At 46.0% G+C, this 26,912-nt stretch overlaps 1 protein-coding gene across 1 annotated transcript in view; it reads left to right on the top strand.

Moving 5' to 3' along the window:
• The first annotated feature begins 7,458 nt into the window (after nt 1–7,458).
• The window catches only part of LOC103064885 (mitogen-activated protein kinase kinase kinase 3-like), an 86,064-nt gene continuing 66,610 nt past the window's right edge, over nt 7,459–26,912 (top strand). The window contains exon 1 of the mRNA XM_088150225.1: nt 7,459–8,005. The gene's annotated coding sequence lies outside the window, so the exon portion shown is untranslated. The remainder of the gene's footprint in view (nt 8,006–26,912) is intronic.

Raw genomic sequence — 26,912 nt, 5'->3', positions numbered from 1 at the left:
TCTGAAAGAGTCACGGTCCCTTCCCTCCTTCTCAATGAGCTGGCATCCAGTCTGTCTTTTTCCCAATAGTCCTGTAGGGAACTAGCGCAAGCCATTTGCATCTCGCCCAAAAGCAACTAAAGGAGAATACGGCGCTTGGCCTGCAGGCTAAGCAGGATGGCATCCATAGGGAGTTGGATGGGAGACCACAAAGGAATCCCAGGGCTGTAGACTAGATGGGGAAGATGAACAGAAGGTCCCAGAGGAAGGCTGCGGCAAACTAGTGTTGCATTGGAAAAGAAACTGGGCACATGGTAGACCAAAATGTTCGGAAGCTCTAGGGCAGTGTTTTTCAACCTTGGGAACTTTAAGATGTGTGGACTTCAACTCCCAGAATTCCCTAGCCAGCATGCATTTGTCTCTACTGACATATGTCGGACCGTTTGCAGACAAACTTTGATGCTTTGAGTCTTCCTGGAAAGGTCCAGAGCAGTGTTTTTCAACCTTGGCAACTTTAAGAGGTGTGGACTTCAACTCCCAGAATTCCCCAGCCAGCATGGCTGGCTGGGGAATTCTGGGAATTGAAGTCCACACCTCTTAAAGTTGCCAAGGTTGAAAAACACTGCTCTAGGGGATCCCTGCCTTGGAGACATCCAGAAAGGGGAAGAGAAGGAAGTCATGATGGTGGCGTGGATAAATCCTTTTTCTAAAAAGATACAGATAATCCTGAATCTGAATGTACTTTCCTGGAGATGTGCCCAGTTGTGTGACCCAAGCAGAACCCCCAATCTTTTTTTATACAATAAACCATTTTAAAAGTGAACCTGAGCTGGGATGTCTGCACAGTGGGGTCAAAAAAGTTAAGTTGGTGGCCATGATGGTGCAAGGAAAACTCCACCCATTTTTATGTGCAACAGGTAGAGCATCAATCACACCCGCGTGGCTGCCATCTTGATTATTTGGACCCTATCCTACAGATACTGCTGAGTGCTGAGCAATAACTTAAAAGCTTAGTGAGGGCATCCATGTTGCCCTCTTTCTTTAATTTCCAAGTTTAGTCTGCACCTGTGGGATTCCCTGGTGGTCTCCTTTCCACATTCTAGCCAGTTCTGGCCCTTTTAGCTACCAAGCTGAGGCCAGGCATGGCGACCTTAAGCACCTCTCACCATTCTAAATGGGAATCTGCCTCTCTCAAGAGCAACATATTGATTTACCATTCGGGACCCAAGTTTGAAGCCGATTGGGCTGCAAAAACTCAGGAGACTGCCAGGGGGCAGAAAAGTGTTGTGTTTTTCGTGTCTTGCTGGTGCCATCTAGTGGCGGTCTATAGTTCTGCGGGTAGTCCTAAAAAACCCCCCAAAACCCAAACCCACTTCACTTCCACAGCTTTATTCAAAATCCTTGTTTGTTGCCTAATATACGGAGCTAAAACCCACTTAGAATTTCTCTAATTTAAGCACCTGATGTTCAGCCAACGTCCAACGATACGCTCTCCCTTCGTTGCTCGAAAACCATCTTCCTACAGGAAATTGGCTGTTTCTCCCTTGCAAAGGGGACCGAGAGGGGCAGGGGGAAGGGACTAAATTGGGAGACGGAAAAATCTCAGCAACAATCACAGGCTGACAGGCCGCTTACGCACAATTTCATTTATAAATGGGTCGGTGTGGAAAGTAGCCGCGAAGCTCACCAGAGCGCCAGCATAAATCTCTTATCTTTGAAACCATATGCTCTCACTTCCTTGATGGAGGTAAAATAAGACCTACTGTAGTTTGAAAGCAAGAGGCCAAAACATGGCCAGGAGCAGCGTGGGCAGGCCCGCTTTCGCCCGGGGCCAATGAGGAGCCAAGGCGAGTTGTCGGTGTGTTGTGTGTCACACAGGAGAAAAGAAAAGGCAGCCGACGGGCGGGGAGGGGAGGAAAGAGGCAGTTGCCAAACCATCAGAAAGTTGCCACCGCCACCGTCCTGCGTTGAATACCGTGGGGCGCAAAGCAACGGTGGACCCCCGTCTTGCAAACGGGCCATCCGTTTTGCTCGCCCCGCTTCTCAAATTGTGAAAGAAAGTGCCGGGACGCAGCCCGTGCAAGGTTGCGTTTTCTTGGAAATCGAGGCAAAAAATGAATTCTCCCCACGGCGGAAGGGGTCTCTTCCACACCCGAGTGGGGAGATCTGGCCCCCGCGTGAAATGCCCTGTCTCCATCGCCCATCTCTTTTGCCCCTCTTCCTTCTTGGTCCCCGTTCCTGCTCCAGGGGAGCCTAACCGATTTGACCCCCTTTGGGTGGTGTCAGAAGGGGGGCTTCATTTCACAGGGTACAGCTAAGGATGGGGGAAGCCCGTTTCCCTTGCACCCTGGCGAACGGAGGAAGGCCACCTCGCGGGGACTCGGCGGAAAACAGAGCCGGCGAGAGCATCTTTGTGCCAAGGGAACGGGAAGAGGCCACAGAGGACTGTAAAGGCCTCCCTTCAACATCAGGAGCTGACACCAGAAAAATAAGATTTTTAAGCCAGCTGAAACTGGGGTGAGGTTCACACCGCATGCTATGGTTTATTGAATAAGCTAAGCCGTAAAACCGTACGTTACAAACTAAACGGGCAGCGGTGTCCATGCATAACTTCAAACTGTGGTTTGGTTTTGCCTTGGCATGACATGAGACTGCATGGTTCGGTGTATGACTGTGTTTTTCAAACTTGGCCACTTTAAGAGGGGTGGACTTCAACTCCCAGAATTCTATGCTGGCTGGGGAATTCTGGGAGTTGAAGTCCACCCCTCTTAAAGTGGCCAAGTTTGAAAAACTGGTGTATGACATTGATTAATCAATTGATTATATGCCATCAAATCAGTGTTGACTCTTAGCGACCACGCAGATTTTTCTCCAGGAGGGTCCGTAATATGAGCACAGCTAATTGTGATCGGTTCAGTTCATCATGGTTAAGCAAACTATGACATTGTGTGAAGCCTGAACCCAGTTACTGGTGCATTTGCTTGAAATGTTCAATTGGTTTGGACGATACCTAAGGATCTACCCAGTCTGAGTTGCACCTCAAGGAGCTCCTTAGCAATCAGTGGGTTTTCAATCTTTAAGCATCGCGGACAGACGCAAATCAAGTTGAGAGCCAATTTGCCCCCTTCCCCAACCAAATCATGGGAAACTGCCAAGTCTTTTGCTAAAATTAAAATCATGTCAGGGAAGCCTGGGTGTTTTTTAAACCATGGTTTTTAGAATAAGGCAGAGAGAGTTTGCATGATAGGTTGATACGTTTTGGGTAGCGCTCACCAGAAAAGGTGGCCACGGATTGGATGACGTGAATGACAGATAGAAATGTCATTGACCATGGTTAAGGAGTCATACAGGACTATTATTAGAAATTGGTTTGTGCATCCATGTTAACAATCCAGAGGACCTACGGGGGCCTTTAAGTGGTTCATGCACAAGCCATAAGGGGAGTCACATATGACAGTAATTTAAAACAAAGCATATTATGGTTTAACACTGAACCAGGCCAATAAATCCGTAACGTTACTAGCTAATTTGGAAAAAAAAAAAAAGAAGGGAAGAAACACCGGTTTCTCACAACCATGGTTAAAAAAAAAAACCAGGTGTCTTAGTGTCCCTTGTGAGGCCAGGAGCTTGGCCACGCACCACGCTCAACAGTAATGGGCTATCTTTAGTTTTCAGTTAGGGTTACGTGAATCCAGACATGGTGCTCCGTAAGCCACTCTGCGTGTTACGTGAATCAACCGGGTCTCAATTAATCCCGTGAAATAAACCGCCGTGTGGAGTGTTGTGCAAATGCGGTCGGAGGGGGTCACAATCAGTTTGGCCAGATTGCTCTTGACGAATTCTTAACAGATGAGCCTGAAACCGCGGAGGTGGGAGAGGGACGGAAGATCGACGGGTTGTGAGTGCGGGATGCGGCCAGGCGGTCATGTGCACGCAGGCCAGCGGTGTTTTCTCCGCTCGCAGAGATCTGAAATAATACCGGAAAAAGAACTCTAAAGAAGCAGCAGGAAAGGAAACCAAGTTGTACTTCCTCTGCGGACTGAACTCCAGATAGAGGCGGGCGTCTGAGAGCGATGATATTTCACAGCTGAAACGTTCAATATATATTTTCAAGCTAAATCTCAGGATCAAAGCATCAGATCGTTCCAGCGGCTACGGCGAGATTGGAAATCACCCTCGGTAACAGGAACTGGACTTGGGGCATAGGAAGAGGCTTCCTGCAGAGGAAAAAACCGGCTGTTAAAAACACAGCCGCGGTTGCCAACTGACTGGGGGAAAAAACTCCCAACAGCCTCTTTGGTTCCTCCTTTTCACACCTCTGGGGATCTTTGCGTTGAGCCACAATGCTGCTGCTTCGCTCTTTGCAGTGACCAGCTCTGCCCACTCGCTCCCACAGATTAGCCCCCGGTTCGCGGCACAGCTGCGGAAGCCGATGGAGAAGTTGGCAACCTTCACCATGTTCACCTGTTTAAAACAAGGTGAAAAGTTTGACGCGCAGGAGATAAATCTTCTAAAACAGGGATTCTCAATCTCCGAGCCTTTCGGATGTGTGGACTTCAACTCCCAGAATTCCCCAGCCAGCATGCTGGCTGGGGAATTCTGGGAATTGAAGTCCACTATCTTAAAGGCTCTGAAATTGAGAAACACCGTTCTAAAAGGAGGGGGAAATTGATTTTTTCTTTTAGTTTTCTTGTTTTGAAGGTCACATTTGCATGACACGACCAGTAATGGACTCAGTCAAAGAAATAAAAATGCCCTACATTTGGCTGACACCCTATTTCTTCCCTTTTGGATAACTTTTCTCTCTTGATCTCTTTGGAGGAAGTTGTCAGAAAAGAACGTAGAGGCTTTCATCTGAGTGAACTGCTTTTCAAATGAGGCCGATGCTGCGTGTGGCCCTAAAGCAACATTTACTCCGCCCTGATTTACACAGGCCTTGGGGGTCATTAGGAAAATAGGGCCATTGAAAACTGTTCTCCATCCTTGGGAGATGGGAAGGGGGTGGAGTTTTCCCCTAGGTACATGATTGCAGGCTTAATGCCTATAAAGTTATTTAAGCTAAGGAGGGTTTGACTCAGTTAGTGCTTGGATGGGAGGCCAACAGGAGATCCAAGGTTGTAGATTAGATTGAGAAGTCCGAAAAGCATTCTTTGAGGAACAATAACAGCTATGTATTTAAAAAGAGGAATTATAACACACGATGTATTACTATCTTTATCGTCTATGTTTTATTGGTTTTATTGTAATATCTTTCTTTAACTGCTGTGAGCCACCCAGAGTCACTGAGAGTCAGGTGGCATACAAGTGTAATAAATTATTATTATTATTATTATTATTATTATTATTATTATTATTATTATTAGCAGCACACTCAGCCAGATGTTTAGACTGGATTTGGCATTTTTATCCACCTATCCAGTCTTTCCCAAGGACCTGGGATAGGCAGATATTTGATGGTGTTAAAAGTGTTGTTGCATGATATAAGCTGTTCCAAGTAAAGCTGCCTTTTGCAATGGACCGATAGTGATTTTGTCAATGCCTATTATTATTATTATTATTATTATTATTATTATTATTATTATTACTTCTTCTCCCCCATGATCTGGGAATTGTAGTTAAGGATATTGAGGATCCCCTCTCCTCATTAAACTAAAATTCCTAAAGGTTCCTAGAAAAATGGTTTCTTCTGCTCAGTGGTCCTACTAAATTTAATCAGAATACATTGGAAAACCATTTTTAGTCTAAAACTCTACACGTGGAATTGTGTCACATCCGAAATTTGGGTTTTAGAGTTTATATTTTCATTTGATTCATTATCTACCTATAATTTATAGGTTCTCTTAGTAAAATGCTCATTATCTATAGTTTTTTCATTCTCTTTTTACTTATTCTCATTGGGTTAACCAAATATTTTTAAAACTTTCATAGAGACCTGCTTTGATTAGGAATGTGGTATGAAACGTCCTCTACTGTAGTACTTTAAGTTTTTAATTGGCCATGTGATATTTTAGATTTGTCGGTTATCCAAGATTTGTTCGCTAAATGCCCCCTATTTTAGTGTTTGAACTTAGTTTATGAGGATAACGGTGATGACGATTGGCACCATTTCTTCATATTCTTTTAAACTTCGGCTTCTATTAATATTATATCTTTGCTTCTTTCCTTGAAAATGATAACACCTCGCTTGAAAAAAATAAATAAAAGCAACATGAGTAATTAGAATTCAGTAGCTTGATTCATATGTCAGTAGGGTGGTCCAAGGGGGTGTGTGGGGGGGGGAGAAGATGAGGAAGTGGGTCTTTTGGGTGCCAGTTTGTCTGGACACCAAAACCTTCAGTTTTTCCCGAGAGAGGAGCAGCTGAAAAGGAAGGGAAGGAGGATGGGAACCAGGCGCTTGGGGGTTCAGGGGCGTGCATTATGGTTCTTCTCTTAATGTCCCTGCGGGAAAGCGGTGGGCCGCTTCGCCAGGGGTGTGATGGGGGCAGAGCTCCTGGGTTTCTTCTGCTGGCAGCCCCTGAGGACGGGGTGAAGGAAAGGCCGGGGTCTCAGTCCCCTGCTGTTTTGGTGTTGCAGTTGCTGAACCCAACTCAGCTTCAGGGCACCGTGCTGAAGTCGCAAGGGGTGTTCTTGACCCGCGTCACCCGTATGACACAGGAATGAAAAAGCCCGGGTCTTAGGCTCTGCGGCACCCACGCTGCTGGGTGGGGGGAGATAGGTGGCAAGCAGCTGTACTCTGGGGGGCAGCCCCCATGGTCCAATGAACTTTCCGTGCATGGAAGTGGATGATTTTCGGTGCCAGGGATGGCAAGAGAGATGGCTTTCCGGCACCTGGGAATGCCCCACTGGACCCCAAAGCCCTGAAAATCAGAGACTGCTGGGACCAGGGAATGGGGTGCCCACAGCAGCCCCAGCTGGCCAACAGGAGTAGGGAATCCCCCCCAACTGAAGATTTGCACTGTGCCAACAGATGTGGGAAAGCACCACTTCTGAAGTAGAGCAAGAAACAGCCGTCCAAGGTTACCTTTGAGGACCTGCAGACAAGTCCTTATTTCACAGCCGCAGCTTACTCCACTTTCACTCCGGATTGACTCTTGGTTAGAGTCAGCCTTTGATCCAGATCAATCCATCCCTTTTCCTTCAGAATCCTCTTGAATCCAGAGAAAGAGAGTCCTTATTTCACACGGCAGTTCACTCCGGATTGACTCTTGGTTAGAGCCAGCCTTTAATCCGGATCAATCCATCCCTTTTCCTTCGGACTTGGATCCAGAGAAGGACAGAGCGAGCCCCCCTTTCCCCGAGCCAAGACCTGGGGAAGGGGGCTTAATTTACCAACCTCCGCGTGGTCCCCACTCCTCCCCGTTCTCCGCTCGCCGCCCGGCCGCTTAAAGCGAATGCAGCGTCCGGACGCGGTGCCAAAGCGTGCTGGGCGCCCATTGGCCGCCGCCGCCTTTGACGTCATCCTTTCCTGCTGCTCGGGTCCCCTTCCCTCTCCAGACTGCGCGCCGCGCTCTGCAGCTGAGCTGGGACGTCGCGGGCGAAAAGTTTTTCCCCGTTTCTTTTTCTTCGCTCGCTCTTCTTCTTCTTCGTCTTCGTCTTCTTTGCGTCTGGACTCCTGTCTCCCCCACTTCTGCCCCCCGCCTCCTTTGCAATCCCCCTTTTTTTGGAAGCAGGAAACTGGGGCGTTCGCAGACCCCCCTTTTCCCGGCGCCGAGAGGTTCGCTTGCCGCGAGCCCAGAAAGGGAGTTTTGCAGCCGCCAACGTTTCCTTCTTTCTCTCCTTCTGGACGGGGAGGAGGAGACCCCTCCAGGAAACACGTCCCGGGGCCACTCCGGCGGGGCCCTTGCCGCCTCCCTTCTCCTCCGCCTCCCCCCGTTTGCCGATGCCCGGGGAGGGGGGCTTTTGGGACTGATCCTGCCCCCGCCCATCCCCGGTCCCGAGTTTTGGGCGCCGGGAGACGGAGCCACCGCGCCGCCGGCGAGGCGAAGGAGGAACTCCGCGCTTGGGGGTCTTCCCGCAAGAAAGAGAGGTAAGGCTCTTCGGATCCGCGGCTTGGTTTGCGCCGCCGGACTTTCGGGCTTCGTCCCGGGAAACGCGCCTTCCGCTCTCCCGATCTTTCCGAGTTGGATCGCGCGATCTCTCTCCTCCCTGCTTCCAGCGCTCTGCGCGGCGGTGGGATTCATTCGAGGGGCTGGTCTGGCCTGGTGGTTGCGTGAAACGGTTCTCCCTTCCCCTCCTGCTCCGCTTTCCTGGCTCTTACGTGCATTCACACGATCGGCCGAGGCGGAGGCTCCCCATTCGACCCTAGCGGGTCTTGTTCAGGGCTGCCCGGCTGGACTAGCACTGCCACTCCAGGGAAGACTCTCCCTGATTTCTCTCCATTTCTCCCCCCCCCCCCAAGAATTGCCCCCGGCTTTTGCTAGGGGAACCGAAGAGGTTAGCCTCAGAGCCGAGAGGTTAAAAGAAAAATAAAATAATCTACACCTTTCAATAGCATCTCTCGCGCAGAGACTTAAAAAGTTCACCAGCAAGATTTTGGGCCCTGCGAAAGACAGATGTTGTCTAGAATTGGTTTTAATGTTGAAGTTGCACGCACGCAGAAACTTCAGGTAGCGTTCTTCCTGTTTTGAAAGAGAGGCTTAATAAATTAGTCCGGCCGTAGGCATATATACACACAACGGTCTCTCCAAAAAGCAAAGTAATTCCAGTTGCTGCAGGCCGCGCGGTCCAAGAAAGCCCATCGCGGACTGCCCTGAACTCTAGCCTTTCTTACTTAAAGACATAAAACTCTGCCCCGTTCTTTTTTACGTGTGTAAACTGGGCCACGGAGATTTCGGGGAAGAAAGTCCCACTGCAACTTTGCACGCGAAAATTAAGACTCGACCAATTTGGGGGCTGCTGCATTTTTTGGAAACCAGCCTGTTTGATTCCAAGCAAAATATTGGACTGGATTTTTGGGGGGGGGGTGAGGAAGGGTGATTTTTTTTAAAAAAAACTTCTGCTTCCCCCTGCAAGTTGGCGATGCTCAGGAGTTCCCGGAAGGATGAAAGAAAGGGAAGGGATTTAGCATTGATGATATTTAGGGTTTCTCCGTACCGTAATGATAAACGGAGGGGCTCCTTCACAAGCCGTGAGCTTGGCCTGATGGTGGTGGGGAGGGAGAAAACCAGAACTCTGAATCCAGTATGCGCAGGATTTCTTGCTTTCTCACAGTCGACTGCGACACGAATCTGGGATAAATAAATATCCAGGTCAAAGTGTGTGTTAAGTTCAGCTGTGCCAAAGACCCAATACGGGGTGGGTTTGCTCCGTTGAGGTTTCATGTGATAGGTAGCCAGGCCACCCTGTCTTGCTCATTCAACCATACTCAAAGAAACCATAGTTTGTAGAGTCCTTGGTTCAGTGTTTCTCCACCTTGGCCACTTTAAGCTGCGTGGACTTCAACTCCCAGAATTCCCCAGCCAGCCATGCTGGCTGGGGAATTCTGGGAGTTGAAGTCCACGCAGCTTAAAGTGGCCAAGGTGGAGAAACACTGCCTTGGCTGAATGTGAAGGATGAAGCTGGTTGTTCGTGGTGATTTGTTTACAAGCTGATCAGGAAAGGGAACTTGGAGCAAAGGACTCCGCTGAATGCAAATATCAACCCGGTGTATCCTGCCGATCAAACAAACTTTAAACTTGCTAAAAACCCGATGGAAAGAAGGGGACACCGGAGGATGCCTGTGGAATATATAAATATAAATCCACCATTTATATATCAATCCACCACGAGGCCAGGACTGCGTACAAATGTGGTGCCAGCATCTGAAAAAGGATATGGTAGAACTGGAAAAAAATCGGGCCACCCAAATGATGGTGGGGTAAAACGGTACGAAAAGGCCACTGGAAAGGCGGTTAAGGGGTCATGCTAAAATAATGTACAACCTAGAAAATGTGGAAAGGGAAATGTTTCTACCTCTTTCACCATGTGTTAAAATGTTGGGGGGGAGTCCTCCGTTCCAACGAAACGTGGGGAGATTCAAAGGATGTGGTCTTCCGCTCCCCACTGGAGGGTTCCCCAAATGCGTCGGATCCACCGCCGTGTAACACAGAGCGCTGGACCAGGTGGGCCCTTGGCCTGATCTGGCCTCTGGCTCTTCCGATAGCCCCACCTTGGCACTGTGGCTTAGCCCAGCAAAATAAAAGATGCGTGGATCTGGCAGAAGAGGGGAAACTCAACCCGCGTGGAAGCTGGCAATAATTAACTGCATATTTCAGGTTACGACTTGGGTGACCTGGCGGGCATTTCTGTGCCCTGGTTCAGCATCATCATGTTCCAGGATGTTTTCAACTTCCCTGTCTAGCTCACAACCTTGGGATTCCTTGAGGATAACCTGGTGGGATTGCATGTGGCTAGCCCCCCCCCGCTTCCCCCCCAATGTGGTCTTTGATGAAATGTTAGGCATTAGAGCCATTAGAGCCATTAGAGCCAGCAAAGAGTGAAAACTCCAATCTGGGCTTCGTTCGGATTGAAATCCTGGGTGGGAGAATGCGGTTTCCAGATAATTTCACAAATAGTAACAGGACCATCCTGTGCGCAGTTAGTCAGAAGTCGGTCCCACTGTAATTCCCAGGGCTTATTCTCAGGGGCGCTGTGCGAGAAATCACAGCCTTAATGGCTCTGTGACACACAGATGACTATCTGGTGGGGAGAATTAGCAAAGCGATGATTTTTTCCCCTCTGCTTCCAGTGCATTATCTCAGAGCTTACTGGTGATCCCAATCTACATTTTGAGGAATTGAGAAAAGTTTATAATTGCAGTTTGGTATTATGATTTGGGAGTTAAAGGAGGACCCGAACGAAATGCCCATTTTCCAGGAATGAACGCATTTAAAAACAAGAGTCACCAATAGCTTTATAGCTCTGGAGGGGGTGTCTTTTTCTGTGTCCGCAGAATTGATGATTGTTGCAACTGATCGATTGGGGTTGAAAATGGAAGTGTGCTCTTGGAGGTGTCAAGTCAGTTGGTTCCTGCTGCAAACTTTAGAAAGGGCTTATTTCAGACTGAGCTTGCAAAGAGAGGGTGCCGGCAGGCCGGATGAAGAGAATGGGCCTTAATTGCCGCAAAAAAACATTCGTTGCGGTAGTGAGTCTCCGGTGAGCGGTTCAGAGACAGGAAAAGTGAGTCTCCCTGGAGTTAACCCCTGGTGACTTCCATGAATGCATTGGTGTAGTTTTTTTGACAACACTGTGGAAGCAGTTTCCCACTGCCAAGTCTGGTCTCGCTTCGTTAGGCTTCGGAGCCCAGACACCACGCATGCAGGCTGGGTCAGGGTTGCACGTCTGAATGATCTCCAGTGGTCGAGGGAAAAAAACGTAGATGTAGGAAACCATATGACTGTATGGAGGATTTTGTTTAATCTTCCCTCACGTGCCTTCTTTCCATGCAATGTTTTTTTCCTCTTTCTCTCTTTAGAGGCTTGTTGAAAAATGGCACCGTGCTTTTGTGGCTGTATCACAAAAATCAGAATACGGCCTGTGGCAAGTGGGCTTCCCCTTCGGCCTGGTAGAGATATAGATCAGCCTGCATTTGAAGGGCTGTGAAAATGCAGCCCCAGTTTTATGGCTGTTGGGAAGTCAAGGGTGGGATTCATGCATCTGGCCAGGGAATTCTGGGAGTTGAAGTCCATGCGTGCTGGTTGGGGAATTCTGGGAGTTGAAGTCTGTGCATGGTGCATGCTAGCTAGGGAATTCTGGGAGCTGAAGTCTGTGCATGCTGGTTGGGGAATTCTGGGAGCTGAAGCCCGTGCATGCTGGCTGGGGAAGTCTGGGAGCTGAAGTCTGTGCATGCTGGTTGGGGAATTCTGGGAGTTGAAGTCTGTGCATGCTGGTTGCGGGATTCTGGGAGTTGAAGTCTGTGCATGGTGCATGCTAGCTAGGGAATTCTGGGAGCTGAAGTCTGTGCATGCTGGTTGCGGGATTCTGGGAGTTGAAGTCTGTGCATGCTGGTTGGGGAATTCTGGGAGCTGAAGGCCGTGCATGCTGGCTGGGGAAGTCTGGGAGCTGAAGTCTGTGCATGCTGGTTGGGGAATTCTGGGAGTTGAAGTCTGTGCATGCTGGTTGCGGGATTCTGGGAGTTGAAGTCTGTGCATGGTGCATGCTAGCTAGGGAATTCTGGGAGTTGAAGTCTGTGCATGCTGGTTGGGGAATTCTGGGAGCTGAAGGCCGTGCATGCTGGCTGGGGAAGTCTGGGAGCTGAAGTCTGTGCATGCTGGTTGGGGAATTCTGGGAGCTGAAGTCTGTGCATGCTGGTTGGGGAATTCTGGGAGCTGAAGGCCGTGCATGCTGGCTGGGGAAGTCTGGGAGCTGAAGTCCGTGCATGCTGACTGGGGAATTCTGGGAGTTGAAGTCCACACACCTTAAGTTGCCGAACACTAAACTGGATAGACAGGAAGAAAAATCCAGGATCAGTCACTATGTCATGAATGGTACCTGTGTCTAAGTGCAGCTGCTAAGCCCCCCCCCCGAGATTTCGTCATTCCGTTTGCAGAACATGCTAAAACTCAGCTAAAATGGAGTGTGGGATTCAACATGTTAAGGGAACTAGCCATTATCCCACCGTCTCATTACCCCACAGTCCTGTTTGTTTGTGAAGGTGCAGCCTGTGACCGGAACACAGCAACTGAGTGTTGTTAACCTGGATTGAGCGTGTTTCGCAAAGCCAGCCGCAGCGCCTCCGCCTGCTGCAGTGAGGAAGAAGAAAGCATTTTGAGAGCCGCGGTGGGTAGCGGGGAAGGTCCTGCACGAGGGGCGGGGAGGCCCAGGTTCTAGTCCGCCTGCAGCCCGGCAGGTCCCCTGGGGGAATTTGGGCCAGGCCCTCCCTCTCGGCCCAGCCTACCTGACAGGACTGTGGTGAAAGAACATAGATCTGGTTCTGTGCTTAGTATAAACTCATACCAAGGGAAAATACTTGAGGTTGAGTAAATCCCTGATTTCATAGCCTAGCAGGGGGAAGAGAGGTCTTTGAAAGCAGAACAGCGGTTAAATCTGACAAATGGGATTTTGCACGAACATACTTTTAATACCTCATGCCTTTTACCCACGTATAACATGGCAAGCAGGATCTGTAGGTGTGCAAAAGCTTGCAGGGTACAGAGAGGTTTTGCCTGCTAACCGGTGGGTAGTTAAATTGAGAGTTTACAGTAGCCTGGCAGACGGTTGGCAGTCTGTACCCATGTATCCTCAGCGGGCAAACCTGGATTATTTTTTTCCATCCTTGATTTCAGATCCATGAAGAGAACCAGGAACTTTGCACTAGCCCTTGTTTGTTTCACAACCCCCCCCGGGGCCGAAGCCATAAGCCGCATATAAGCAACAAACCATGATAGCCTGGTTCATGCAACATGCTAAAGAAGCCACCCACATCTTGGCTTAGCACTGTGCGTGCTCCTGCTTTGGTTAGGGAGTAGACAGGGCATGTTGAGGTATGCCCACGTTGCATCAAACCAGGATTTGATGCGAGTTTTGGGGAAGTACGGTAAAAGAAAGTTATTTGCGGGTGAGATTTTCTGCAGGAGGGGGGGGCGTCTTTGCGGACAGCGTTTTAAAGTTGAAAGTGCTTCTGTTCTGCTGAAAGACCCTTTTATGCCCTTCATCTTCAATATAGCCTTGGTGTCTGAGGGGTTTCCCGTCCTCCTAACGTGCCTTAATTTTCAGTAGACAGAAACCCACAACTGTGCAACGTTCATCAAGGCTGAAAAGAAATGCTTTCTATCTCGGGCAATCGGAGTCGCCCGGCGCAGACAAGGACCGAGCAGGCGAGAGGCTGACGGAACTTGAGACTTGTATGTTGGGCTTGAAAAATTCCACAGAATACAACCCCTTATGCGTTGCGTCAGAGAGATGCTGAAGTTGTGTGTTCCTTAGCAGTACAAAGTGTTTCTTGGACCTGAAATTGTGCCTGGATTTTCTCTCGAAACCCCGGGCCCCGGGTGGGCGATTCATAGCCTGTGGAGTTGTAATAACATCTCAACTTTCCTGGCGTATACCGTGCTTGCTAGATTTGTATTTCACCTGTCCCCTTGGGACTCAAAGCAACATAAGCAGGGTCCTTTTATTTTCCTGCACAGCAACAACCCAGTAAGGTAGGGTGGACTGGGAGTTATGGATTGATCCCAAGTCCCTCTGGGAATTTCCATGGCTGGGGATGGATTTGAACCTTGGTTTCCTCCATCCTGCTCCATCAACCTTAACTGCTACCCCATGCCACCTCTCAGAGGCATCTTCAGGGGTGATCAAGATCAGAAAGATGGCAGGTGGGGCATTGCAATGCAAGTCCTCTCCCTTTTGGGTGCGTGCTGATGTTGCACGAATGTTCAGAAGGAGAGGCGGTTGCATTAGGACACTCCCTCTGCCACATGGTGGATTTTGGCCACTCCATCTGGACATTGCCACCCCTGTTTCTGAGCCTTTGGGACAGGAATTCTGAATCTGTCCCCAGATGTGCTAAAAAAGGAATGGGGCCAGTTGGTTGCAGAATGGTATTGTTGCAAACATGAATCTAATTGTCGTTGAAAGAAACATGAATCTAGTTTCATGGCGGGAACATTCCTTTTAATGTGATAGATCATTGTTCATATTACTGTCTTATTATGGTGATTATTAGTCTAATCAACCATCTATCTCCGTCAACACACCTTCAGATCCTTTGCCTGCAGCTCCTTGCTCACTGTCCAGCTGAAAGTAAGGAGCAATGAGGTTCTGAGGTCAAATGTTAGGTGCAGATCTATAACTGGGAAAACGTTGCTTTGGAGTTAAGAAAGAAATCGCACTGAAAAAAACATGTTCTAGAAGAGAAGTCTTCTAGGGCTGTGCAAAATGGAAGCTTACAATCTCAATGAGTCTGTTCCAGTTGTTCTGGGGAGGTTTTGAGATCTGACCCTTGTAATGGGTCTGTTCCAAAGTTGGATCTATTTTGGACTGCTTGAAAGATCTCATACATAGTTCAGAATGGACCACTTCAGAGTCAGAAGGATCTCTGATATCCCTGGAATCCAGCTGCATCTAACCAACAAACTGCCCAACGTCCTAAATGGTTTAGGACTAAGATCTCTGAAAGGCCATCACCTCTCCTATAGGGTTACCTGCTCTAGCTAGAATCTCTATTCCTAGAGCTGTATTCCCAGTTGGGTCTCTAGGGCACAAATACAGTATTCCCCATACTTTCTACGTTCTGTTGTGCAAAGTCACTTTCTCTGTTCTGGCACTTCTAGATTGTGACCTCTAGAAACCAAGATCTTCTCCACAACAGGCATTAGCCAGGAGGGGTGCGTTTGGTGGGAGGATGAACTAGCAAATTTGGAGATGTCCATCTTAGACTGTTCTACGCCTACTTTAGAGTCTTTTTTGTCTGTTAGTTTGCTTCCTGATTTTCGTCCTCTTTCTTTAACTGGAGTTGGTTTTTCTTGTTGCTGGTATTTCAGTTTTGTGCAAGAGGCCTCATATTAAAATGGGAAAGATATATATGGCCAAGGAAATTAAAACATTGGTATTCTAGAGTTCAAATTAGGTTGCTGACTCATTTTTCCCTCTAAATGTTGATGTTCTAATTACTTAATCACTGTGTGCATTGGGAAGACTGATGAGAGATGAACAATAATATGGCTTAGCTTCTCCTTGGAAATATTCCCTCCCTGAATCTGGTTCAGTGATATGAAACACACACTCTGACAGTCCAACATTTAGAGTTTCTTTCTCTCCTTGCAGCTTCCAAAATGTCTGTTTTTATAAAGCAGAAGTTAATGCCGTTTGAACAAAGGACATCAGAATGTCATCTTTTCAGACCAACAGATAGGCCAGCTAAGTTCTTTATTTGCTGTGGAAGCCTTTCTCATGAACTTACCTAGGTGAAAAATGTGCTTTCAGATTTATTTATTTGTAAGTACGGGGCTCTGTAGCTCTCAGATGTTTGGGAAACATGGCCCTGTTAATAAGAGGTAAATGTCACCGAAATGATTTGCATTTATTGCAGTATGAGAGTGGCAGGTTGTATGGACAATGATAGAATGGCCCTTATCTACTTGTCTGTGCTTCTGAGCTAAAACTGTCCAACCTCCTAGCTTACAACATGTGTGAAAGTTGAATGAAAATAGCTTATACATACTTGTAGGCTCAGTGTGCAAAGCCATTCTTTGGGCATTGTGGGTACAGTTTCCATCTTATGGACCTGAGGTTAGAAACTAGATGCGAGAATGTAGCTTTCTTAGACCACTCTTTGGTTTCTGATGCCTTCAATCTTGCTGTCCTTCTGAACTGCTTAAAAAAGGGGGCTTTGGGGGCACTCTTTTGCAGAGGCTCTGGGTCTTCCCGTCAGGCCAAGTCCAAAAGGTGGATGTGGCAAACTACAGTTTGAAACTTAGTCCATTGACTTTTGGTGACCCAGAGGATTCCATCATGGTTTCCATCTTATTAGGTATCTCCGTGATACTTCTCGAGGACATCATCCAGAGCTCTGTTCCTCCTCACCATCCAACTCTAAGGAAGAAGACTGAAATTGGTATTCTTGGACATTGTCTGAGTTTGATAATCAACTAGATGAAGAAGACTAGTTAAAATTAAATCCAGAAAGTCATGGGGATCAATGACCATGATGGCATTGGTGGCAGTGGGAAGTCCATGTGCTGGGAGACTCGTGGGCTTCCTTGGGCAGTTGGTTGGCCATGGTGAGAAGAGACTGCTGGACTAGAAGGGCCAGGGGTCTGATCCAGCAGGGTGCGGCTTATGTTCTTATACATGTTCTTATGTTTAGACAAGATGGAAGTGCTGATGGTAAAAAGCAGTTGTCCTCTGAAATGGTCCATTGGCTCTGAATTTTGCAATTTGCAAACTAGAGAAAAGAATATGTATAAAAACTGGTTATACAAACTTCCATGAGATATACGTTTGCAAGAAATATGCACAATAGGCAAAATTGTGGGCAAAAAAAGGCTGCAAGCCATAGTCAAAAGAGGGGGAACTAAATTTAAGGTTGGAAAAATAACATACCTTGACAGATTTAACCCCTCCTGAAAGTTAGATTAAACTGTCTCCACTATGTCTTAGAAACACTCCATGGATGAAAATGGAAATGAAAAGATCATCAAAAATCCAGAAGGGTTTCCTTACTGGGTGCCATGCCCTGTTAGGTAAAGTTTGAGAAATTTCACTTTGAAATTTGACTTACAGCTTTTATTTCTGAGATATTTGTAGCTACAAAATACTTGTGTACTCTTCAATTACAAACATTCCTGCTCGGGAAGAATCCAACTGAATGCCTTTTCTGTGTACCACGTGTACGGAAAACAGATTATAGGAGCCTGAAAAGGAAATATGGGGTTCATCTGGGTTATTTTCTTTGCACAGAAACTCCAGACGTACTATTTGCTTTCCCAGAAAGTGATACAGTATGTGGGCTGCAGATCGCCAAGCCAGGCTTATGAATTTCTCACTAAAGCCCTGTTGTTTCTCCAAAGAAATGTGAGCCAAAATTATTAATCACGCTGCATTCAGAATTGCTTTAGGGAAAAATCAAAGGGAGACAGTGTGTTTTTGGATCGTGAGGAATGAGTTGGCTCCCAAAGTAGAATTATTTATGTTGGTGGTTTGATTTCTCACCTGTTGCTGCAATGGGACATCCTTTTTCCTGTCACTTCTATGGTTCTGGTTGATAAGTCGCTGAAGGTTTCTTTCAACATGAAGATGAAGGTGGATGCAAACAGCAAGATCGCCTTGGAAGCATCCTTAGAAAATCAGACTAAAAGACAAAGGTGCTTCTTTGCTTCCTAGTCTCACGCATGGAAAGCTGGGAATTTGGAATAATGGTCCCCTTCAGGAGACCATGTCCAGTTAGACTTGCCACAATCCAAGAACGATGTTGAAGAACCGGAAGAATGCAGAGAGGTCCGATTAAAGATGATGACTCTTGGAGACTAAATCTTACCAAGAATGGTTAAAATATTGGGTATGTTTTGCTTAAAGAAGAGAAAGCTGAAGGGAGACCTGAGGCCTCAGCTTCAACCCCAGTCCTAGGGAAGAGGCTGTGGATTTATTCTCCAGAGTGCTCAAGGGCAGGAGAAGAACCAGTTGGTAGAAGCTTTATGGAGATTGATCCCAACTCAAAATAAGGAGGAATTTCCCAACCGTGAGAGCTAGGAAGCAGTGGGCAGAGGGGGTCTCTATCCCTGGAGGTTTTCAAATAAAATTTGAACACCGCTTCGTCTGGGATGGTCCGAGGATCCCAGCCCTGAGCTGAAGGTTGGACGAGAAGACTTCTAGAGTCGCTTCCAACTTTAGGATTCTATGATTCCATGATTGAAGAAGTGCCAGCTAAAGGAGGTCCCCGTAGCTTAGTGCATGCCCTGGTGCCAATACAGCTTCCGAAGCTTCAGATCCATCTTGCATTTCTTTTGGAGATGCATATTTCAAAAAGGAGCAAACCTATCTCCCCAAATGAACCCGCCTTTACAAATAAACAAGCAAAAAGCCTCTTAGGAGGAAAAGATAGCCTTGTCGGGGTGTGTATTATCTCAGTCATCCCCATTGTGAAACCGGTTTTGGCCACAACTCGGATTGCATGTTATTTCATCTGTCATCAACCGTGACAAATATGGTTTCTTAGGGATCTTGACATAATCGTTGGTTAGCACATGTACGATCACAAAATGTCTGATCTCTCTCTTCCTTGCTTGTTCTTGCAAGAAGCGATGTGGTTGCGCAAGGTGGGGTGGAAGATCTCCGTGGGTGGAAGTGGAAAAATGAGGCTGCTGCCAACGGAGGCCAAGAATGGTTAATTTGCAGATGGACCCAGAAAACAACCTTGGCTGCAAAGCCTTTTGGTGCGGTCCACCTGCTTGAAGGACAAAATGCATTGTTGGGGTGTGTGTGTGTACAAGAATGAGGTTATTGTCTGATAAGTGAGTACACAATTGCATTGATTGATTATTCGTGGGGTTTTCTCTGCCTTCTGTGCCACACAGTAATGAAACTGGAGAGCAGTTTAGGATGGCAATCACAGCAAAACATGAATAGTGACAACAGTACATTTAAGTCAGTGTTCCTCAAACTTGGCCACTTTAAGACGAGTGGACTTCAACTCCCAGAATTCCTGCTGGCTGGGGAATTCTGGGCATTGAAGTCCACACGTCTTAAAGTGGCCAAGTTTGAGGAACACTGATAAGTAAAGGCCAGGCAATGGTGGGGTCATAAAATCAAGGCAATACAGTAGATTAAAAAGCTGGAACAGCACTTGAAAGCCCCAAAGAATGGTTAGATACTTCTTGACCCTTGAAGGATATAAATATGCCCATGAGAGTTTTGCCTCGGAGAGGAACTTCTCAAGAGTAGCGCTTTGTAGACGGCCTAGGAAGTGAAAGTCTTTTGGGTTAGAAATAGCTTAGAAAGGCTGTTTTTAATAGCCTGCAGGAGGATCAAAGGGTGTTTTCTTTCTTTCTTTCTTTCCTTCCTTCCTCCTTGATTTTCATAAGAACATAAAACACAGAGTTGAAATCCGGCCCCAGTAAAAGCTAAAAACTTGGCAGCTTCAGAACTCAAGTTGGGCAAAACAAGGAAATCGGACAGATTCCTCCAGTTCCAGCGTAGTTATAATTTTTGCATCTCTCTGCTTCCACCCTGCTCCTGAAACCACGTTCGTTAGTAGGTGTGTTTTTCATGCAACTTCCCCCTGCAACCCCCCCCCGGACAGCTGTGGCTGATCCTTGGAGGTTCAAGGCCTGAGGTTAACCTTCTAAAGGCCCCCAGGGCGTCATCAAACAATGTGGACTAGCAACTTTATTTGAAGGGGTATGGTTGAACTTTTCTGGCCTTTGGGGTGCTTTAAGTGTGGGGGGAGCATCTCACAGACTAACTCTCTCCCATCACTCTTAACCTCCCCCAACAGCTCAAAGAGGACACTCTTAAAATTTGGCCATTTACCCCCCAAATTTAATTATGGATTTATTTATGATTAAACTTATAGCCCTGCTTTCTATTGAAAGCAGTGTTCAAGTGGCATGCAAATTTTTTTTTTTAAAAAAGTGGAGTATATAAACATAACAAAATTGTTGCAATTAAAGCCAAAGGCAAAATTGAAATAAATCATTGAAGTGGTTGATCATTAACAATGCTGGTTGGTTACAGCAAGCCACAGGTTGCTAATATAGGTAGTCCTTGCTTAACAACCACAATAGGGACTGGAAGAATTTGTCGTTAAGCGGGACGGTTGTTAAGCGAGGCTTCACGTGACTGCACCCAGTTTTACATTTTTTGTGTCAATCATTAAGTGAATCACTGCAGTCGTTAAGTAAGTCACGTGGTTGTTAAGCAAATCACACCATCGTTAAGTGAATCACGTGGTTCCCCATTGATTTTGCTTGCTGGAAGCTGGCTGGAAGGTTGAAAATGGCACTTACATGACCCTGGGACCCTGCAACCTTTGTAAGTGCGAGCTGGTTGCCAAGTGCCTGGATTGCGATTATGTGACCATGGAGATGCTGCGATGGTAATAAGTGTGAGGACCAGTAATAAGTTACTTTTTTCAGCGCCATTATAACTTTGAACAGTCACTAAACGAATGGTTGTTAAGTGAGGACTACCTGTAATCCTTTCTGTGTTTAGTCTTGGACCGTAAATACATTTTAATTGATTGAATCATCTTTTCCTCCTCCTCCCCCTCATCATCATCATCATCACCACCACCTAATTATTAGGAGCTTATTTAAACCTCACAGCCAGAGAATATAACTGAAACAAGGGGATCAAAGACTAATGCTTAGTTCATGTTGCTGGTTTGTCTCCCAAATCCCTGACTGTCCTGACTCTCTTACCATTGAAAGCTTATCTTTGCAACTTTAGAGCAGTGCTTCTCAACCTTGGGAATTTGAAGATGTGTGGACTTCAACTCCCAGAATTCCCAGCCAGCCAGAATCCTGGGAGTTGAAGTCCACACATCTTCGAGTTCCCAAGGCTGAGAAACACTGCTTTAGAAGCTAGAAACTTGGCATTTGGTGAGTTGATCTGCTGCCAGAATTTCATTCTGCAGCTTTCAGAATTTCCACCCTGCAAATGTTTTTATTGGCAGCCACCAAAAAAAAAAAAAAAAAAAAAAGCAAAAGAGAGTTTTTCATGCATGCAACACCCAGCACAACCTCCTTGGCTCTTCAGGAGTGAGGCCCGTTGAATTCAGTGAGACCTCCTCCCTGGAAAATAGGAATCTAGTTGTTGAAAGTGTTTACAAACCGCTCCTGGGTTCGTAGGCTGAAGCTTCATTGGCACGCTTCTGCTTCCTTTAGGAAAACTTGGGCCTTTTTAATTAGCAAGCGTGTTTTTCTACAAATTGTGATGGAAAATTGCAAGGAGTAGGAGAGCTAGAGAGATTTTGCTGGCAGGAAGAAGGAGGTTAGAAACTAGACTCGCAAGTTTACCTGACCTTAAAAAGCAAAGAATGGGTTTGGTTTCTTTTAGGTGATGTTCCTTTTAATACCTGTCTGACCCATGGGAGATGAGCAGATAAATCTTTCTCCCTCCCGTGCCTTGATTTGCATACCAGGAAATAGTTCACCTGTTCAGCTTCTGCTGGCAGGTGTCAGAGGTCCTGGAGCAAAATCTTAAGCTAGGAAAACAGAGAAAGAGAGAGAAATAACTGGGCAGAAAACCCTATTTAGCTAGGGGAGGAAATGAAAGACAAACTTGTAGCTAACAGCCGACCTTGAGTTTTTACAGCCTGAAGATCTTTGAAGGATGTTCTCATCACCTCTTGGGTCCAGACAAACGTAAGATCAAATAGCATCCTTCTGCCTCCTAGTCAAAATCCACAGTTCACAAGAGTTACGTGCTCCACCAAATCTTTAAGTTAGAGTTTTGTGTTTTCATTCTGCACTTTAAGCATTTTTTTAAAAGGATACTCTCTGTGCATAAAAAAAAAAAATCAGCTCATCTATCTAGAGACTCTGTTTTCCTCCTGATGTTGCTGCCTGCCTGAAGATTTTTTTGGAAAAGGGAGGAAATTTAGAGTGAAAAATAGCACCGATTTTTACATTTGGAAATCTCTGAATGCAAACCCAGTGGCATTCTTCTCTTTTCCTCCAAACCCGCTCCTAACCCCCAAATTGTACATGGGTGGATTCCCTTCATCTCTTTCCAAGCTGCCCCCACAGTTTTAAGCCCACATAATGCTCTTTCCCCATATTCTTTCTCTGGTCTTGCATTCCTGGCTGGGTGTTTTAGGGATGAGCCCGTTCTGTTAGTCACACTTCAAAAAGATATGCGCTGGCTAGTTTTATTTTGAAGCAAGAGCAGCTCTAGAGCCCTGACCTGAAATGGGCTCAAAATCTGGACTGGGGCTCACCCTGATTTCCCCACCGAAAAGTTCCATTGCAATCGCTTTGCTTCCCACGGTGTTCTTTGGGAGCGCAATAGTACCTGGGGAACAGATGCATCTGAGCCAGAGAGGGAAACCTTTCTCTGGATTGAGAGCAGGCGAATAGAGTTACCTGCAGCTTCCTAAACTTAGATCAGTGGATGAGGAGTCAGGGGATAAATGCTAATTCTGAGGGGCTGGGATCAAACTGGCAGCGCCCTTGTGGGGTTTTGCAAAACAGGGAGATGCATGCTCTGACTCGAGAGAGATCGGGAAAGGCGTTTGCATTGCTTGGACTATTGTTTGCACCTCCAGGAGAGTGTGACCTCACAATTTTTGAGACCCTGCTTCCTGCAGAGACCTCTTCGCACCTACCTTTTCCACAATTAATGAAAGGCCCGGTGAAGACCAGTTCCCATGGAGACATACTCTACCTCTCAGCGCTGTCACCTTGACGTTGGATCTAGCTGTAGGCCCTTGCTTTGTCAAGAATCACGTTCCTCCTGCTTTTTTCCCGCTCGGACCGGGCAGAGTCCTCAACCGGGGTCCCAATCCTGCTGAGCCGGTCTCCTTCCCAGGCTCCAAGCAATCTGCTTGACTCCCTGCTCTCACATTCAAGAGACCCTTCACGGAAATACGTCCTCTTTTGCGTCTGTTCGTCTTCAGGAGATGCTGGATGCCGGCTTGCACAGCAGGGTTGAGATGCTGATTCTCCAGTTACCCAAGCGACAAGACTCTTGTTTTGGGTGACTCATGAAATGCCAGCCAGAAACAGCTAAGAATGGATGAGATCATTATGAGAGCTGATCGGGAGCATCTGGCTTCTTGAGGGAATGGCTGGACGAAGCTGGCTTGCAATCCAGGAGGGAATTTCCAAACGGCTTTCTTGCCGTATGTGTTGAATTGTTTATGTGGGGCTTATCTCGAAATCCAGCATACCATGTGGCTTTGTTCAAAGGAGCGAGGCAGAATTGGCAAAGCTGGTCCTTATTCTTTCAGGTTTTAAAAAGGAGTTACCTGCGTCCAACTTGGACAGTTTAGCCAGTGGGCAAAGCTACAGAGATAGAAGTGGAAATTTAGGTTGGGAAGCAAGCTGTCAGCAAGAGTTACACTGATGGAGCTTCAGTTCTCAGTCTGTTGACCGCCTAAAGGAAGTGTATTTGTGTGAAAACACATCCGTGTGTCTTGCATGAACACCTTCAAACCACTTGCCTTCGGTCTAAAAAAAAAAGCAGGCATGCGTTCTCTTCTCTGAATATGGTCCAAATCCAAATTAGAAAGCAGCATGGTAAGGTTTGGAGTTTTCAAGAACCAGAACGAAAGATTTTGCAGACTTTGCCTTCTGGTTTTCTCTGAAATGCAAAAAGGATAATCCACCATGGTTACTAGTAATTGACACACAGAAAGGACAATCAAGCAGATACTTGAAATCTACTCTCATCTTACACGCCCGCATTTCAGTTGGAGGAGGGATGTGGACCTCAGCTCCCCAAGGTCCACTTGTAGTTAGGAAGAAAGAAAAACCAGTCACTCGTAAAACTTGGTTAGCAAAGTGCCTGGTAGACCATTTGGGTAGAGAAGTGTGTACGGTGTGAATTGGTTGTGTATGAGTGCAAAATTATGGATGTTCTGGTGCTCTTGGGAGTTTCAAACTTGCTTCTTGCTGGGTGTTTCCTCAGGCCCCCCAGATGAGTTTCTGCTACCCAGAAGCTGAATATGGGCTTGTAATAATACCGTAGCAATCTGGGAGGACCAGAGGAAATAAGATTGCAGCAGGAACTGAATATGATGCAAAAACATTTTCCAATTTGTTAGTGGTCTGTGGGATGTGTGTGTGTGTGTGTGTATGGATATGTGTGCATTTTGAAAAACAGGAGTGGGGTATCAGTAAAGACTGATTCATATAAAACATCTGTGTTCTTCCTGTATCAAGAGAAAATCTAGAGCAGTGTTTCTCAATCTTGGCAACTTTAAGACTGGTGGACTTCAACTCCCAGAATTCCCCAGCCAGCATGCTGGCTGGGGAATTCTGGGAATTGAAGTCCACCCGTCTTAAAGTTGCCAAGATTGAGAAACACTGATTTAGAGCATATACGCCGTTGCCATACAAGCCTTCCTATAGATTTTTTAGGTGCAAACAGCATCTTTAGTAGAACATAACCCCAAAAGTTTGCAGAAATCACAGGCTGAGAACAAGAATTTTTCATTTCTCACTTAGGAGTTCTACACAAAAGCTGCACGCACAGTTTGCATTCATCCGTCCACCTACATCCTTTCAGGGTAAGCAACATTGTGCAAAGCACACAAAAGTAGTAAGCAAAGAAATTAAGGTAGGAGGCAAAATAAAGAAAAGAAAATCTAGTTTATTTCTATTTTATTTATTGCTTTCCGTACCTTTTCAAACTTTTCGATCCTTGCTTTCACCATGTCTAAATGCTGCTTCAGATGCTTCCTTTTGTTCTTTAAATGTCTCTGCCCTCCCTGATTCACTCCATCCATCCACATGTTCAATCTCCCCCTTACTTCTGACCCATTCACTCTGTCTTTTATATTTATTTTGAAATCTGACCCTCATTAATTCTCTCTCTGTGATTAAACCACCTCCATGTAATTCTTCTGTACTGGTCAATCCACATTCTTTCCATACCCATTCCTTCCTCACCCTATTGCTGTTAACACACATCCTCCTTTAGGACCCGTCAGCCCTTTCAGGTAGGCCAGATCAAGAAACAGGAGGGATTCCAGAAATGCTTTCCACTGTAATAAAATAGAATAACAGAATCTTGAAAGCCTGTCCAAGTTTCTTCCTCTCCCATTTTATAACAAGCACCGTCAAGACAGTTATTTGGAGTCTTTTTCTCATGTTACCCACTATTTCAGGACTGTGTCATCTCTTCTCCAAATCCTTCCTTAATAGCTCGTTCATACTTTCTCCAACATCAGCTCTACATTTCTTTACAGCAGTGTTTCTGAACCTGGGCAACTTTAAGACGTGTGGACTTCAACTCCCAGAATTCAACTTTAAGACGTGTGGACTTCAACTCCCAGAATTCAACTTTAAGACGTGTGGACTTCAACTCCCAGAATTCCCCAACCTCAGCACGTGCTGAGGTTGAAAAACACTGATCTAGACCTTTCCAGGAACACTCAAAGCATCAAATTTTGTCTGCAAACAGTCTGATGTATGTCAGTAAAGACAGATGCATGCTGGCTGGGAAATTCTGGGAGTTGCAGGCCATACATCTCAAAGTTGCCCAGGTTCAGAAAGACTGCTTTACAGGATCTTATTCCCAATGCATTTTATTCTCTTCCTGACATGCCCAGCTCTTCTTATGTGACATAATGAGCTGAACCTACTCTTACACACAACCGTTTCTCCTCCAACAAACATTTCTGCGTCTCAACCGATTACAACTTTCTATCCGCATTTGCACATGTTAAATTTCTCCGTTTCCCCAACTTCAGTAAACATTCTACAAAGGTACACAGATTCATCTGCTTGCTCTAGTTTTTTACCCTATATGTCTAACTGTCTGTTATTCACTCCATTTCTATATCAAACACAAGAACCTCGGTCTTGGATATATTCATTTTTAGAACTGTGCTCCTGGTTGCATCATATGGACTGTCCAACATTCGCTGCAAATAATTTGGGTCCTCGGCCAGAGATATGGCATTGTCGACATAAGTACATATATATTCGCAACCCAAAGCAATACATTTGTAATGTCACCACAAACATTTGGTATATATTTATCTATAAATACATTAAGCCACCAAGATGACATCACATAGTCATTCCCTTATTCCCTGCTCAACATGGAACCATTTGCTAAGCATCTCATTTATTCTTACACATATGTTATTTTCATTATATGCCACTCTGAACCAATTTTCAACCCTGTATTTGTGCAAAACATTTCATAATTCAAACCTATTCACTTTATTGTATACTGTACTTTTTAAAAAATCAGTAGTTTTTAAACTTGGCAACTTTAAGATGTGTGGACTTCAATGGCCAGAATTCCCCCATGTATTATAATATTATACATATTAAAGCCTATTCCAGAAGCAAACCACTTCCGTATTTTAACATTCCTCCAGTTATACCATCAACGCGTGCAGCCTTACCATTTTTCAACATTCTCACATTTTTACTTCCTTTTCCTCAACTTTTCCCCTGGACATTAACATTTATAATATTTGTTTCAATGCTGCTCTCATAATGTCACTATCGTTCCCATTCAAATCTTTAAAATACTTCCAGCATTCCCTCTCTTCGGTTTCATCCCAAATTGTGTCATTATTCTTATTTAATTGCATTCACACTGCTGGAGGCACCTTGTATAGCCCTTTTGACCACATCCATCATTATTTTTCATTTTCCTCAAAATCTCTCTGCGTTTTCTCTGCTTCTTGATCTCTTGGACTATGTTTGTTGCAACAATCTTTTTCTCCCTGTGCACATTACAGGTAGTCCTCGCTCAGCAACCACAGGTGGGACCAGCAACTTGGTCTCTAAGTGCCACAGTCATTAAGTGAGACATGTGACCATGACGGACTTACA

The sequence above is a fragment of the Python bivittatus genome, unplaced genomic scaffold (assembly GCF_059951505.1).
Source record: "Python bivittatus isolate LINGU-HERP-01145 unplaced genomic scaffold, Pbiv_v1 ctg000610_np1212, whole genome shotgun sequence".
Lineage (NCBI taxonomy): Eukaryota > Metazoa > Chordata > Lepidosauria > Squamata > Pythonidae > Python > Python bivittatus.
The sequence above is the reverse complement of the archived record's forward strand: the minus strand, read 5'-3'. Positions and strand labels throughout refer to the sequence as shown.